Here is a 17,941-nt window from a genome sequence, read left to right on the forward strand (position 1 = left end):
TAGCTGCAGCTGCAGCACCCGCAGCTGCAGGTCTGGGCCTCCGGCTCCAGGAACAGGCAGGAGCCAGGGACAAGCGGGAGCCCCATCCGACACATCCCTACCCCCCACCAACCCCCACCACCTGTCCCTGCAGGCTCAGGGGTGTCTGCTCTCACTGCCTGGCCTCTCTCCACTCCCCACACCCACTCTGATCTCGGAGCAGGGTTGGAACCAAGCCCCAGGACCATGAATGGCAGCAGGAGGAAGATAGAGTCCTGGGCGGAAGGGGGCAGGGTCCCCAGTAAGGCCTCGCCCTCAGGCCAGGGAGCACCTGAAGGCTGGGGGCTGTGCTACCATTTTCTCTGGCGGGAGTGGGAATTCGTGGTGACTCTTCTAGGCCCGCCCATGGCTGTCCATGGACCAATCAGCATGCACTTCCTCCCCACTGAGGTCCATAAAAGCCCTGGGCTCAGCAAGAGCAGGGCAGACTATGGCCAGATGACATAGAGGATGCAGAGAGGGAGCAACTAGCTGCAAAGAGTACTACCTTCTCCATTGAGAGCTGCAGAGACGACCTGCCGGCAGAGGAGCTACCCTCTCTGCTAAGAGCTTCAGAGACCTGCGGAGACGTCCAAATTACTTGCCTGCAGAGAGGAGGCACCCTCTCCAGGGCCTCCTCTCTGCTGAGAGCTGAACACTCCACAGGACGACCTGCCTACAGAGAGGAGCTACCCACTCCTCTGACCTGTTCTAACACTAAATATAACTCTTCTTCTTTGACCAGGCACAGTGGCTCATGCCTGTAATCCCAGCACTTTGGGAGGCCAAGGTGGGCGGATCACGAGGTGAGGAGTTCAAGACCAGCCTGACCCACATAGGGAAACGCCATCTTTACTAAAAATACAAAAATTAGTCAGGCGTGGTGGTGCCTGCCTGTAATCCCAGCTACTTTGGAGGCTGAGACAGGAGAGTCACTTGAGTCCAGGAGGCGGATGTTGCAGTGAGCCGAGATCGCGCCACTGCAGTCCAGCCTGGGCAACAGTGCTAGACTCCATCTCAAAAAAAACAACAACAAAAAACAAAACTCTTCTTTACCTTTCACTTGTCTGCATACCTCATTCTTCCTGGATACAGGACAAGAACTCAGGCAAAGGCGCCATGGCCACAGAGGTTTCCAGCCAAAAAAGTTGATAACCCAGAGATCCCATAACAGTGGTATCCTAAATCCTAGACTCCATCTCCTTTTTCTTTCTTTTTTTTTTTTGAGACCTCCTTGTTCAACTTAAAAAATCATTTTTCCCTTTCTAATCTGAGCAATATGCAGCAAATTTGGAAGCGTAAAATAAATAACTCGATTCTTTATTCAAGCAGAATATGAATGGCCATTTGTCAAAAATGCCGTGTAACTGGCAAAACTGGTTGTTTGATTTTTAGGTAATTTCCAATTCTGTCATTCTGGGTGTCAACAAGTAGAGCCAGACAATAACTTGAAATAAAATATGGAAAAAAATTCAATTTACCTTGATGACTAACTGCAACTAAGTGATGAAGTAAAATAAACATGAAAATCCTAATTTTTGCCAGGTGCAGTGGCTCACGCCTGTAATCCCAACACTTTGGGAGGCTGAGGCGGGCGGATCACCTGACGTCAGGAGTTCAAGACCAGCCTGGCCAACATGGTGAAACCCCGTTTCTACTAAAAATACAAAAATTAGCCAAGCGTGGTAGCATGCGCCTGTAGTCCCAGCTACTCAGGAGGCTGAGGCAGGAGAATCACTTGAACCCAGGAGGTGGAGGTTTGCAGTGAGCCAAGATCGCATCACTATACTCCAGCCTGGGCGACAGAGTGAGACCCTGTTTCAAAATTAAAAAAAAAAAAAAAAAAAAATCTCAATTTTTTAGACTAAAATGTGGAGTAAGCTTGGTGTTATACAACCACATGTCACTTATTGACAGAAATACATTTTGAGAAATGCATCATTAGGTTATTTCATCATTGTGTGAACATCATAGATTTTACTTACACAAATCTATATAGTACAGCCTACTACACCCCTAGGCTATACGGTATAGCCCGTTGCTCTGAACACTATCATATATGCAGTCCATTGTTAACTGAAACGTGGTGCATGACTATATATTAAAACGAGGAAATTCCAAAAACTAGAGAATAATCTGGACCCTGAAGCAGACCTAAAACACATCAGAGTTAGAAATGTCTTTCCATGGGTGATATGCTTTGGTTTTGTGTCCCCACCGAAATCTCATCTCAAATTGTAATCCCCATGTATTGGGGGAGGGACTGGTGGGAAGTGATTAGATCATGGGGGTGTTTTCCCCCCTGTTTTCACAGTTTCCACTGTTCTCACAGTAGCGAGTTCTCACGAGATCTGATGGTTTAAAAGTGTTTGGCAGTTCCTCCACCACCACCGCCATGTAATGTGTGCCCTGCTTCCCCTTGACCTTCCACCATGATTTTACGTTTCCTGAGGACTCCCCAGCCATTCAGAACTGTGAGTCAAATCTCTTTTCTTTATAAATTTTCCAGTCTCAGATATTCTTTATAACAGTGTGAAAATGGACTAATACAATGGGCCAAGCATGGTAGCTCACCCCTCGAATCTCAGGGGTTTGGAAGGCCAAGGTGGAAGAATTGCTTGAGGCCGGGAGTTTAAGACTAGCCTGGGTGGGCCGGGCGCGGTGGCTCACGCCTGTAATCCCAGCACTTTGGGAGGCTGAGGTGGGCAGATCACGAGGTCAGGAGTTCAAGACCAGCATGACCAACATGGTGAAACCCCATCTCTACTAAAAATACAAAAATTAGCCGGGCATGGTGGCACGTGCCTGTAATCCCAGCTACTCAGGAGGCTGAGGCAGGAGAATCACTTGAACCTGGGAGGCAGAGGTTGCAGTGAGCCAAGATCACTCCATTGCACTCCAGCCTGGGTGACAGAGCGAGACTCTGTCTCAAAAAAAAAAAAAAAAAAAAAAAAAAGACCAGCCTGGGCAACACAGTGAGAGTCCATCTCTACAAAACATTTAAAAATTAGCCAGGTGTGGTGGAACGCACCTGTAGCCCTAGCTACTCAGGAGGCTGTGGGGGGAGGATTGCCTGAATCCAGGATTTCAAGGCTGTAGTGAATTATGATTGTGCCACTGCACTACAGCCTGAGCAACACAGCTGTAAGTAAAAAAACAAAAATGTCTTTCAGACCAAGTTCTTTTCCTGCCTGCAGAGAAACCCGAGAAAACAAGACAGAGACCCTGCTCTCATCAAGATTATAATCTAGTGAGGATACAAACAAGTAGACAGGCAATTATAGCACACACGTTGTCAGTGGAAGCTCTGGGAACCATGGGAGCCCATCCAAGGAGCACCAACCAGATGTCAGTATAAGGGAAGGCTTCCTGGAGAAAGTGATAGCTAATCTGGAACCTGCAGAGTGGGCATTAGTGAGGCCACAAGGTGCAATGAGAAAAGGTCTGACAGGGAAGAAGAGACAGTGTATTTTCCAGAATCTGAGAGTAATTTGCTATGACTGAAGTATGCATGTCTTTCTCCTTCTTCTGTTTTTATTTATTTATTTATTTATTTTTACAAAATGACAGCATACTATATAAACTGCTTCTGATCTTACAGCATGTTCTATATTAATATATCAAGTGTGAGGATGAAGGCTGAGGCAGGTGGATCCCCTGAGTCCAGGAATTTGAGACCAGCCTGAGCAACATGTTGAAACCCCATCTCTACAATAAATACATAAAGAATTAGCTGGGCAGCCGGGCATGGTGGCTCATGCCTGTAATCCCAGCACTTTGGGAGGCCAAGGTGGGTGGATTGCCTGAGGTCAGAAGTTCGAGACCAGCTTGGCCAACATGGTGAAACCCCATCTCTACTAAAAATACAAAAATTAGCTGGGCGCAGTAGCACGTGCCTGTAATCCCAGCTACTCAGGAGGCTGAGGCAGGAGAATCACTTGAAACCGGGAGACAGAGGTTGCAGTGAGCCGAGACCATGCCACTTCACTCCAGCCTGGGTGACAGAACAAGACTCCGTCTCAAAAAAAAAAAGAATTAGCTGGGCATGGAGGCACGCACCTGTAGTCCCAGATACTCAGGGAGCTGAGCTGGGAGGATTGCTTGATCCTGAAATGGGGAGGTCGCAGCGAGCCGAGATTGCGCCACTGCACTCCAGCCTCGGCAACAGAGCTGGGATCCTGTTAAAAAAAAAAAAAATTGTGAGGATGAGTCAGAGGTATAAAGATGAGCCAGAAAGGCAAGCAGTGAAAATGTATAAAGAAATTTATAAGCTATTTTAAGTAAATTGGACTTGTACCTGATTGCTATGGCCAGCCAATTAAAGATTTTAATCAGTGAAGAGACATGATCAGATTTGTATTTTATCAAGATCACTCTGGCTGCAACATAAAGCAGGGTCTAAAATATTTTTATTTTTGTTCTTTGGACATAGTTGGTGGTCTGGTAAAGCCTACAGATCCCATCTTGAATAATTATTTAAATGCCTAAAATAAAATGTGTAGGAATACACACAAAAAATGAAATTAGCAAAATAATTTCATTCACAGTATCCTCAAAAAGAAGAAAATACTTGGGAATAAAAGAAGTATAAAATTCATACTCTTGGCTGGACATGGTTGTTCATGCCTGTAATCCCAGCAATTTGGGAGGCCAACTGGGAGGACCGATTGAGCCCAGGTGCTTGAGGCCAGCCTGGGCAACATAGTGGGAACTTGTCTCTACCAAAAAAACAAACAAAAAAATTAGTCAGGTATAGTGGTGTGCACCTGTAGTCCCAGCTACTCAGGAGGCTGAGGCAGGAGGATTGCCTAAGCCCAGGAGGTTAATGCTGCAGTGAGCCAAGATCGTGCCACTGCACTCCAGCCTAGGTGACAGAGTGAGACCTTGTCTCAAATAAATAAATAAAATAAAATTAGTACCCTGAAAATTACAAATTATTGTTGAAAGAAATTAAGGAATACCTAAATTAATGAAGAACAGACCATGTTCATGGATTGGAAGACAATGTTGTTAAAATGGAAATATTCCCCAAATCAATCTACATTCAAAACAATCATGATCAAAATCCTACTTGATCCTAAAATTCATGTGGAAATGCAAGGGATGAAGAATAAGTCACAATAATCCTGAAATAGAAGCACAAATTTAGAGAAGTCGCACTTCCTGATTTCAAACTTTTACAAAGTTACAGTAATCAAGACATTGTGGTGCTTGGGATAAGAGTAGACACATAAATTAATGGAATAGAACTGAGACTCCAGAAATAAACTTTTCTTTTTATGGTCAATTGAATTTTAACAAGGGTGCCAAGACCATTCAATGGGGGAAAGAATAGTCTTTTCAACAAATGGTCCTGGAACAAGTAGATATCCACATGCAAAAGAAATGAAGTTTGACTCCTTCATAACACCATACACAGAAATTAACTCAAAATGAATCATAGACCTAAATGTAAGAGGTAAAACTAGAACACACAGAGAAGTTGTAGGAGAAAATGTCCATGACCTATGTTAGGGAAAGACATGACAATGGGCTGTGTGTTGTATCTCCTGCCTGTAATCCCAGTGCATTGGGAGGCCAAAGCAGGATGATTGCTTGATGCCAGGAGTTTGAGACTAGCTTGAGCTACATGGTGAGCTTGTGTCTACAAATTTTTTTTTTAATTAGCCTTGTGTGGTGGTGCATGACTGTAGACCTAGCTACTTGGGAGGCTGAGGCAGGAGGATCACAGTAGCCCAGGAGTCTGGAGTTACAGTGATCTATGATTGTGCCACTGCACTCTAGCCTGGGTGGCAGAGCAAGACATTGTCTCATAAAAAAGAAAAAAAATTAAAATTAAAAAAGGAGAGGCATGACACCAAAAGCACAAACAATGAAAGCAAAATATATTGGACTTCATCAAAATAAAAAACGTTTGTGCTTCAAAGAACACAATAAAGAAAGTGAAAATGCACGATGTATTAGTCAGCTGGGCCTGCCATAACAAAACGTCACAGACTGGATGGCCTAAATAACAGAAAGTTATTTCCTCACAGTTCTGGAAGCTGGAAGACCAAGACCAAGGTACCAGCAGGTGTGTTTTCCTCTGAGGCCTTTCTCCTTGGCTTGCAGATGGCCACCTTCTCTCTGTGTCCTCACATGGCCTTTCCTCTGTGCCAGTGCATTCCTGGTGTTTCTTGTGTGTCCTAATCTCCTCTACTTTTTTTCTTTTTTTTTTTTTTGAAACGGGGTCTCCCTCTTTCGCCCAGGCTGGAGTGAAGTGGCGCACTGCTCACTGCAACCGCTGCTCCGCCAGTTCAAGCAATTCTGCCTCAGCTTCCTGAGTAGCTGGGATTACAGGCACCCACCATCACACCCAGCTAATTTTTGTGTTTTTAGTAGAGACGGGGTTTTACCATGTTGGCCAGTTGGTCTTGAACTCCTCCCAAAGTGCTGGGATTACAGGCGTGAGCCACCATGACCGGCCTCCTCTTCTTATAAAGACACCCTACTGGCTTCATTTTAACTTAACTACCTCCTTAAAAGTATCTCCTAATACAGTCACATTTGTACTGGGGTTAGGGTTTCCTTCATTTCCACCAAACGAAGATGTGTAAGTTAAATATGGTATATCCATGCAATGGAATATTAGACCATACAAAGGAATGAAATATTGATACATGCCAAAGCATAGATGAACCTTGAAAATATTATGCTAAGTAAAAGAAGCCAGATACAAAAGATCATATATTGTATCATATTCTATAATTCAATTTATATAAAATGTCTATAGAGACAAAGAGTAGATTAGTGGTTGCCTCAGTCTGAGGGAGGGGGTGAAGCTGAGAAGAAATGGGAGGTGACTGCTAATGCATACAGGGTTTCTTTGGGAGTGATGAAAAATAATGTTTAATTGTCATAATGATTGTACAACTCTGTGAATATACAAAACATTGAACTATATACTTTAAATAGGGAATTATATGATAAGTCAATTTTTTTTTTTTTTTTTTTTTTTTTGAGATGGAGTCTTGCTCTGTCGCCCAGGCTGGAGTGCAGTGGTGTGATCTTGGCTCACTGCAAGTTCAGCCTCCCGGGTTCACGCCATTGTCCTGCCTCAGCCTCCCAAGTAGCTGGGACTACAGATGCATGCCACCATGCACAGCTAATTTTTTTGTATTTTTAGTAGAGACGAGGTTTCACTGTGTTAGCCAGGATGGTCTTGATCTTCTGACCTCGTGATCCGCCCGCCTCGGCCTCCCAAAGTGCTGGGATTACAGGCATGAGCCACCGCGCCCAGCCATGATATGTCAATTGTATCTCAATAAAGCTATTAAAAATACATAGGATTACAAACAAATCCAATTATTTTAAAATACAGTTTTCAAAAAAAATTTTTTTTTTTGAGATGGAGTCTCACTCTGTTGCCCTGGCTGGAGTGCAATGGCGCGATCTGGGCTCACTGCAACCTCTGCCTCCAAGCAATTCTCCTGCCTCAGCCTCCCGAGTAGCTGGGATTATAGGTGCCTGCCACCAGGCCTGGCTAATTTTTTTTAATATTTTTTTTTTAGTAGAGATGGGGTTTCACCATGTTGGCCAAGCTGGTCTCAAACTCCTGACCTCAGTTGATCTGCCCACCTCGGCCTCCCAAAGTGCTGGGATTATAGACATGAGCCACTGCGCCAAGCCTAAAATATTTTAAAAGCATAAGATAGTATTGAGCCAGGCGTGGTGGCTCATGGGATTACATGCCTGTAATCCCAGCACTTTGGGAGGCTGAGGCGGGTGGATCACCTGAGGTCAGGAGTTCGAGACCAGCCTGGCCAACGTGGTGAAACCCCATCTGTACTAAAAATACAAAATATTAGCTGGACGTTGTGGTGGGCGCTTGTAATCCCAGCTACTAGGGAGGCTGAGCCAGGAGAATCGCTTGAACCTGGGAGGTGGAGGTTGCAATGAGCCAAGATCGCGTCATTGCACTCCAGCCTGGGCAACAAGAGCGAAACTCTGTCTCAAAAAAAAAAAACGATAATATTATATGTGCTTCTTTATACATAAGAAGATCTAGATCTAGCAGTAGGTCTTATCAATAACTACCGTATTTCAGAGAACCAATGAATATAAATGATAATTTGAGATATTTGCAACAACTGCAACATGATATAAAATATTTACAATTTCTTTCTTTTTTTTGAGATGGAGTCGTACTCTCACCCAGGCTGGAGTGCAGTGGCTTGATCTTGGCTCACTACAGCCTCTGCCTCCACCTCCCAGATTCAAACAATTCTCCTGCCTCAGCTCCCCAAGTAGGGTGGGGTGCTACAGGCACCTGCCACCACACCCAGCTAATTTTTGTATTTTTAGTGGAGATGCGGTTTCACCATGTTGGCCAGGCTTGTCTTGAACTCCTGACCTCAAGTGATCCGCCTGCCTCGGCCTCCCACAGTGCTGGGATTACAGGTGTGAGCCACTGTGCCCAGACTTGAAATATTTATAATTTCTATTGTTAGTAAAGTTACAGGTAGTGCTAATATTATTGTGGCTTATTGCTTACATTCATAAAAAGGAAATACTAAGTTTTAGTTATAGATTAGTGAAAATAAATATACGTTTTTTCTCAACAAAGTTCATGAGCCCTCTGAATTCTACCTACATACTTTGGTGTGTGGGGGAGGTCTTCACACTCCATGTAATAAACCCTGAATTAAAGAAGAAACCAGATAGAAGGTTATTATAGAAGCCCAAGCCAGCATATATGTGGGCTAGCGTGAAGACAGCAGGGATAGAGAAAAGTGGGGAGCATGTAACTGTATTTTGGGAGCCAAGTAAGTAGAGTTTAGTGATTGAATGGATGTGGACGGTGAGGCAGATGGAGGGAAAGATGATGTCTGGGCTCCTGCCATGTATCTGAGTGGACTTCCATCAAAACAGGAATCATGGAAAGAGAAGCAGCTTCTGGGAAGTGAGACTAGGTGAAGAAAAAGAGATCTGTTTGGAATATGCTTATTACAGGCAGAGCTGTGGAACAAGATAACTGAATATATGGTTCTGGAGCTCAGAAGAAAAGATGAACTAGAGATACGGATTTGGGAGACATCAACATTAACCACGCTTGAATGCAGTGGCACAGAGAGAAGGAGAAATATAGAGAAAGAAGATGGCCAAAGCAGGAGCTAGAGGGTCAGAAACGTTCAAGGGAAGAGAAGATTGACTAGAAGGCAGAATAGATGTTGGAGATGGAGCAGAATCAGAGAAGAAGGAAGAAAACCAGGAGAGTTGATTCCTAGCACCAGACAGATGCAGGGCTCACCTACAAAATTATACAATCGTTTTATACACGTAGTTTGTAACATACTGTGCTTTGGGATCATATGATGTGCACTTTTATAATGTGTGCTGTTATACTTAACGAGCTTAAAACTAAAATTTAAAAATAGGCCAGGTGCGGTGGCTCACGCCTGTAATTCCAGCACTTTGGAAGGCTGAGGAGGGCAGATTACTTGAGCTAGGGAGTTGGAGACCAGCCTGGGCAACATGGCGAAACCCCATCTCCACCAAAAATACAAAAAAATTAGCCGGGCGTGGTGGTGTGCACCTGTGGTCCCAGGTTCTCAGGAGGCTGAGGTGGAAGGATCACTGGAGCTCAGGAGGTGGAAGCTGAAGTGAGCTGAGATCGCCTCGCTGTACTCCAGTGACATGACAGAGTGAGACTCTGTCTCAATTAAAAAAACAAAAAATTGCACTCTATTACTGATTCCAAGAAGCTATTTTATCTTATTTCATCTCTGACTTTTAAAAAACACAAAAAGTCTTCATTTAAAAATTACCACTTGACAAATTATTTATTTTTATTGTGGTAAAATATAAATAACATAAAATTTACCATTTTTAATAAAATTTGTATTTATTCATTTATTTATTTGTCTTAGAAATGGGGGTCTTGCTATGTTGCCTAGACTGAACTCGAACTCCCAGGCTCAAGCAATCCTCTTACCTCAGCCTCATGAGTAGCTGGGACCACACTGCACCCAACAATAAAATTGACCATTTTAATAATTTTAAGGGCATATACCCTAAAATTTAGTGGCATTAATTATATTTACAGTGTTATACAACAATCACTACTATTTCCAAAACATCTTTGTTACCGCAAACAGAAGATCTGTAACCATTTGAGGAGTAACTTTCCATTCCTCCCTATCCCCAGCCCCTGAAAACCTCTAATCTACTTTGTCTTTATGAATTTGCCTATTCTAGATATTCATATAATTCATAACAATAGTCATATGACTCCATTTCATACAAGTGGAATCATACAATATTTATCGTTTTGTGTCTGGCTTATTTCACCCAGCATGATGATTACAAGTGTTCTGCAGTGGGCAGGGCTAAGCAAACCTACCCCCAAAGTCTGAGAAAGCTGAGAGGCCAAGGAGGCTGATATAACCAGCTCCTCAGAAAGAAACATTTAATAGGGACTTAAAAACAGAAGCCATAGTCTCTAAGGGCAGCAAGACAAGATGGTGGATCCCTGAGCCATTACTCGCCAGACCCAGGGCTTATGGAAGGGAAAGGGTATAGGTGACTCAGAAGGGATGTATAAGACAATTGCCTATGGGCAGAATTTATAGTAAGTATAATAACATCAAGGTTGTCGGCCTAACAGCAGGATTTATGGTAAGTACATGCTGTTACACAAGGAACAGTAGATAAAATAGAAATCTTAGAGGCATCACAGGAATTGGGTTTAATCAAAAGTCCGCGTGGTGGATTAGCATTCAAGATGGAGTTGCTTTAGCCCTCACAAAAAAGTTCACCCATGTTTTAGCATGTATCAGTACCTCATTTCTTTTTATAGCTGAATAATAGTCCATTGTGAACATATACCATGTTTTCTTTATTTTTATTTATTTATTTATTTTTATTTTTATTTTTTTTTGAGACAGAGTCTTACTCTGTCACCCAGGCTGGAGTGCAGTGAGTGGCGCGATCTTGGCTCACTGCACCTTCCACCTCCTGGGTTCAAGTTATCTTCCCACCTCAGCCTCCTGAGTAGCTGGGACTACAGGCATGTGCTACCATGCCCTGCTAATTTTTGTATTTTTTGGTAGAGACAAGGTTTCACCATGTCGGGCAGGCTGGTCTCAAACTCCTGACGTCATGTGATCCGCCTGCCTCGGCTTCCCAGAGTGCTGGGATTACTGCACCACATTTTCCTTAGCTGTTCACCATTTGATGGACACGGGGTAGTTTCCATCTTTTGGCTATTGTGATTTGCTGAAATGGGCGTTGGAGTACTAGTATCTGAGTCCCTGTTTTCAATTATTTTGGGCATATACTTAGAAGTGGAGTTGCCATATTAACATATGGTAATATTACGTTTAGCTTTTATACAATCTGCCAAACTGTTTGCCACTGCAGCTGCACTGTTTTACATTCCCCCCAACAACATATGAGGGTTCTAATTCCTCACCAACACATGCTCTTTTCCTTTTATTATTATTATTATTACTGCGATCTTAGTAGGTACAAAGTGGTATTTCACTGTGGTTTTGATTTGCATTTCCCTAATGACTAATGATGAGTTGGGCATCTTTTCATGTGTTTCTTGGCCATTTGTATATCTTCTTTGGAGAAATAGACTATTAAATCAGTGTCCAGTGTTATTTTTTCCACCTTCATTCTTTTTTTTTTTTTTTTTTTGAGATGGAGTCTCACTCTATCGCCCAGAATGGAATTCAGTGGCATGATCTCGGCTCATCTCAACCTCTGCCTCCAGGGTTCAAGCGATTCTCCTGCTTCAGCCTCCTGAATAGCTGGGATTACAGGTGCGTACCACCATGCCCAGCTAATTTTTTTGTATTTTTAGTAGAAACGGGGTTTCACCATGTTGGCCAGGCTGGTCTCAAACTCCTGACCTCAAGTGATCCACCTGCCTCAGCTTCCTAAACTGTTGGGATTATGGGCATGAGCCACTGTGCCCGGCCTCCACCTTTATTCTCTTTTTTTTTTTCTTTTCTTTTTTGAGATGGGGTTTCACTCTTGTTGCCCAGGCTGGAGTGCAGTGGCTTGATCTCGGCTCACTGCAACCTCCATCTCCTGGATTCAAGCGACTCTCCTGCCTCAGCCTCCCAAGTAGCTGGGATTACAGGAAAGTGCCACCACCCCTAGTTAATTTTTTGTATTTAGATGGGTGAAACCCATCTAAATGGGTTTCACCATGTTGGTCAGGCTGGTCTTGAACTCCTGACCTCAGGAGATCCACCTGCCTCAGCCTCCCAAAGTGCTGAGATTACAAGCACAAGCAACCGTGCCTGGCCCACCTCATTCTTTTGCATGTGAACGTGCAGTTATCCCAGCACCATCTGCTGAAGAGACTATTTTTTCCCCATTGAATGCCCTGGTGCTCTTACCAAAATCAACTGGCCACAAATCTATGGGTTTATTTCTGGACTAACAGTTCTAGTTTATTGGTCTACATGAAACCTCTTATGACAGTAAGAGGTTATGCTAGTACTACAATATCTGGATTACTATAGTTTTGTAATAAGTTTTAATATCAGGAAATGTGAGATTTTGTCTTTCATGAAGACTGGGCAACAAGAATATGTGATGATCAGGGAAAACCAGCATGTATTTAGTCTGTTTGAAAGTTTTATTTTGGCTGGGCACAGTGGCTCACGCCTGTAATCCCAGCACTTTGGGAGGCTGAGGTGGGCGGATCATGAGGTCAGGAGTTCGAGACCAGCCTGACAAACGCTGTGAAACACTGTCTCTACTAAAAATACAAAAAAAAAAATTAGCCGGGCGTGGTGGCATGTGCCTGTAATCCCAGATACTCAAGAGTTTGAGGCAGGAGAATTGCTTGAACCCAGGAGCCGGAGGTTGCAGTAAGCTGAGACCGCGTCACTGCACTCCAGCCTGGACGACAGAGCGAGACTCTGTCTCAAAAAAAAAGAAAAGAAAAGTTTTATTTTATTTACTCCTGGGGCTAGAGTGCAGTGGTGTGATCTTGGCTTACTGCAACCTCTGCCTCTTGGGTTCAAATGATTCTTGTGCCTCAGCCTCCCAAGTAGCTGGGATTACAGCATGCACCACCATGCCCTAGTAATTTTTGTATTTTTAGTAGAGACAGATTTCACCATGTTGGCCAGGTTGGTCTTGACTCCTGCTCTGAAGTGATCCACCCACCTCGGCCTCCCAAAGTGCTCGGATTACAGACATGAGCCACCGCCTGGCCAAAAGTTGTATTTTGTAACTGTAAATTAATATATCAGTATTATGGCTTTTATATTTTTCATTCTTGATGGTTTGGTTTATATGATTCGGTACTTGAACCCAACCACATCAAGGTGTAGTAGCAATTGGATATCCAAACTTCTAAAGAGAACTAGACCTGAGATACAGTGGCTCTCTGACAGGTAATCTTTCCAAGATCTGTGGGCTAGACACCTGATCTTCCTCTGGCAAACCTTCCATTTCCCTGGACCACTTTCAATCTCTAACAGTGAGCAGATATCTAGATTTAGCTGTCTCAAAAGTTTGATTTCTGACCTAGTGTTGTATAGCATTCAGTGCTTATTTAAAATAATAAAAAGGCATGGAGTTTTCCAGAAGACTAAAATGAAGTTCTCACACATATACAACTCAAAATAGCCAGGGGTTCTGACATTGAAATCTGAAATCTTGATACCACTCTTTATATTGCCCCTTCTTATCTTTCACTTTGTCCTCTTGAGAGTGCCCCCAGTGTATTATTGAAGATGGTTGGATGTATTGAAGTGGATACTAGTTTTATAATGCCAAAACTGTCCATCAAGTAAGCTAATTGCAATATAACTTCTTTTAGATAAGGTTATGGGACTGTTCACTGGTGAGTATTGAATCTGGGTTGTGCCTGACTTTCTTTTTTTTGAGACGGAGTCTCGCTCTGTCATCCAGGTTGGAGTGCAGTGGCACAATCTCAGCTTACTGCAACCTCTGCCTCCCGGGTTTAAGCTATTCTCTTGCCTCAGCCTCCTGAGTAGCTGGGACTACAGGCACCCACCACCACGCCCGGCTAATTTTTGTATTTTTAGTAGAGACGGGGTTTCACCATATTGGCCAGGCTGGTCTTGATCTGCTGACCTTGTGATCTGCCTGCCTCAGCCTCCCAAAGTGCTGGGATTACAGGTGTGAGCCACCGCGCCCAGCCTGCCTAACTTTCTTTAGTATGTATGACCCAAACCTACAGAAAAGAAAATTCATGTAAACTCCATAAACTCCCCATAGGGTATCTACCATTACAAAATAAACTCTGACTTTTAAAAACTATATACATGGTTGATGCATTGGCTCAGATAAATCTTGTTAATTGAACTAATGATGAGTGTTCTATGATAACCTAACCTAGTTTAATAAACCCTTCTGGCTAAGCATGGTGACATGCACCTGTAGTCCCAGCTACTTGGGAGGTTGAGGCAGGAGGATCGCTTGAGTCCAGGAGTTCTGGGCTGTAGTGCACTATGCTGATTGGGTGTCTGCACTAAGTTAGGCATCAATATGGTGATCTTGCAAGAGCAGGAGACCACCAGGTTGCCTAAGGAGGAGTGAACTGGCCCAGCACGGAAATGGAGCAAGTCAAACCTCCCATGCTGATCAGTAGTGGAATCACACCTGTGAATAGCCACTGCACTCCAGCCTAGGCAACATGAGACCCTGTCTCTTAAAAAAAAATAATTTAAAACAATTAGGCTCAGCGTGATAGCTCATACATGTGATCCCAGTACTTTGGGAAGCTGAGACAGTAGTTTGAGACCAGCCTGGGCAACATAGTGAGACCGTGTCTCTACCAAAAAAACAAAACAAAACAAAACAAAAAAACCAACAAAGTTAGCTGGCTATGGTGGGCTGCACCTGTAGTTCCAGTTATTTGGGAGGCTGAGGTGAGAGGATCCCCTGAGTCCAGGAGTTCAAGCCTGCAGTGAGCTACGATTGTGCTACTGCACTCCAGCCTGGGCAACAGAGTGAGATTCTGTCTCTAAAAAAATTTTTTTAATTAATTTAAAAAAATTTCTAAAAAATTCTTCTTAGTTCCTGCCCCTAAAATGTGAGTGGAGGGATGGGGGTGGGCAAGTATGTGATTTGGGGTCTTTTTCAGAGCAAGTCTCAATTTTAGAAAACTATTACCATTTTGCTAATTTAACATGACATTTAAGCAATAGGCAACTAAGAGAAAAAGAGGAAATGTTTAGGCTATAACAGAGCTTTTCAGAGTTTGTTCTGCAGCAATTACCTTTCAAAACTCCTTCAACAACTTGGACAGAAAACCTGACTAAATTCATGCGTGCTCGTGGAAAGGTGGAGAAACTAGCAGGAAACAATGTGTTGGGAGTGGAGGTGTGTGTCACATTGCTTTGTTTTTCCCCCTAGCTTTTATTGGTTTAAACAGATTTGGGTTTCCATTCTAATTCTCCACCATGTTCATAAAAGAGAAAAACATATAGTGTGAGAGAAATGTGATTTATAGTAACATCTTTATTTCATGATTAAAAACACTGTGTGTGTTTGGTTGTCTGGTAGAATATGCACATCAGAAACAACCTGTAGTTCTGGAAGCCTCTGGGTTGCTATAACAACCAGACAAAACAGTTTAATAATAGCTCTACCGCAAAGCTGGAAAACTGACAAAAAGATGAGAGCTATAAATGCAGGTGTTTGTCATATAAATGTGAACAAGTACCAAACACATTTATTTCTTCAACAAATATTCATTGAGTGCCAATGCCGCACCTGGTCCTATTGCTAGGAGCTTCGAAAAAGATAAATATGGTCCATGCCATGACGGCATATACATTCTTCTTTTTTGGTGACAACAGGTGCACACCACATGCCTGGCTAATTTTTGGATTTTTAGTAGATACAGGGTTTTGCCATGTTGTCCAGGTTGGTCTCGAACTCCTGGACTCAAGCCATCCAATGCCTTGGCCTCCCAAAGTGCTGGGATTTACAGGCATGAGCCACTGCACCCAGCCTCATATATATTCTAATGGAGGAGACACATAATAAAGAATGAACAGATCGATAAACTGAATGCTTGCAGCATGAGAAGAGCCCTACCATAAAGCAAGCAATGCGATCATGATACCAAACAAGTACTAACTAGTGTAAAATATGGAGAAGACTCCGGTCATAGCATATATGAAAAATCTTGTCTTCACCGTGACTCACACCTGTAATCCCAGCACTTTGGGAGGTAGAGGCAAGTGGACCACCTGAGGTCAGGAGTTGGAGACCAGCCTGGCCATGATGGGAAACACCATCTCTACTAAAAATACAAAAATTTGCCGGCGTGGTGGCCGGCATCTGTAATCCCAGCAACTTGGAAGGCTGAGGCAGGAGAATCAATTGAACCCGGGAGGCGGAGGTTGCAGTGAGCTGAGGTCACGACACTGTATTCCAGCCTAGGCGACAACAGCAGAACTCCATCTCAAAAAAAAATAATTGTCTTTAAGTTTTTACTTTTAAGTTAAAAACTTTTAAGTGTAAATTAAAACTTTTAAGTTTAAACTAAACTGAACTGGGACTACAGGTGCACACCACGAACCTACTTTTTGTATTTTTGTATTTTTAGTTGAGACAGGGTTTCACCATGTTGGTCAGGCTGGTCTCGAACTCCTGACCTCAGGTGATCCGCCTGCCTCAGCCTCCCAAAGTGCCGGGATTACAGGCGTGAGCCACCGTGCCTAGCCCTTTTTTTTTTTCTTTTTAGTAGAGATAAGGTCTCACTATGTTGCCCAGGCTGAGACTCCCTAGTTCTTTAAATAAGTTCCTTATATAAAAGTCCACTCTGTTATGTGGATCCTAATCTACAAAGTCATCTGAGACCCAGGCATTTCTGTCTTTCTGTTCTGCTATCCTTACTTAGGGTGTTGCCCTGACCAACATGGTCCAAGGTGGTTCATCCTCATGTCCACCCACATCCCAGCCATCAAGAAAGAAAGGGAAGGGGAGGGCACTACTGTCCCTGTGAGAGAAATTGTGCATATTGCTTCGGGTCGCATGAAATTGGCCAGATCTTAACTACATGGCCACATCTAGCTGCAGGGATGCCTGGGAGAGGTAGTCTCTATTCTGGATCAACATGTATCTAGTTAGAATTTAGCCATTGCTCCTTGTAGGATAGGGGAGAAAGGCTATTATTATTATTATTTTTATTTTTATCTTTTATTTTTTTGAGATGGAGTCTCACTCTGTTGCCCAGGCTGGAGTGCAGTGGTGCAATCTCGGCTCACCACAACCTCCACCTCCTGGGTTCAAGTGATTCTCCTGCCTCAGCCTCCCGAGCAGCTGGGACTACAGGTGCATGCCACCATGCCCGGCTAATTTTTGTATTTTTAGTAGAGATGGGGTTTCACTGTTAGCCAGGCTGGTCTTGAACTCCTGACCTCATAATCTGCCTGCCTTGGCCTCCCAAAGTGCTGGAATTACAGGCGTGAGCCACCACACCCGGCCAAAAACTGGAAATTTCTTAGAGCTAACTAGGCTATCTAGCAACATTACAGCATTTTCTGTGCCTGAATCATCTTTGCAGTGCTGTGTGAATGTAATCTACTTATTTCCCCCTTTGTTGAAGTTCAAACCATTAGCCACAATAGTTTATTCAGAACTTAGTTTCTTGCCCATTTCTTGTACTAATTTCAGGTAAATTGTGCTTTAGTCAATATATACATATGGTGTCATTTTTTTTCGGTTTGTGAAAACTTCAAAACAGCTTTCAGAAAACATTTTGGATAACTACTTCTGTCAAGTATGTGACTCCATTCTATATTTCATTTCTACTTATCTCCGATAAACTTAAAAGTACTGGGCGCAGTGGCTCATGTCTGTAATCCCAGCAGTTTGGGAGGCAGAGGCGGGTGAATGGCTTGAGCCCAGGATTTTGAGACCAACCCGGGCATCTGAA

This window comes from Pan paniscus, chromosome 14 (genome assembly GCF_029289425.2).
Source record: "Pan paniscus chromosome 14, NHGRI_mPanPan1-v2.0_pri, whole genome shotgun sequence".
In the NCBI taxonomy this organism is placed as follows: Eukaryota; Metazoa; Chordata; class Mammalia; order Primates; family Hominidae; genus Pan; species Pan paniscus.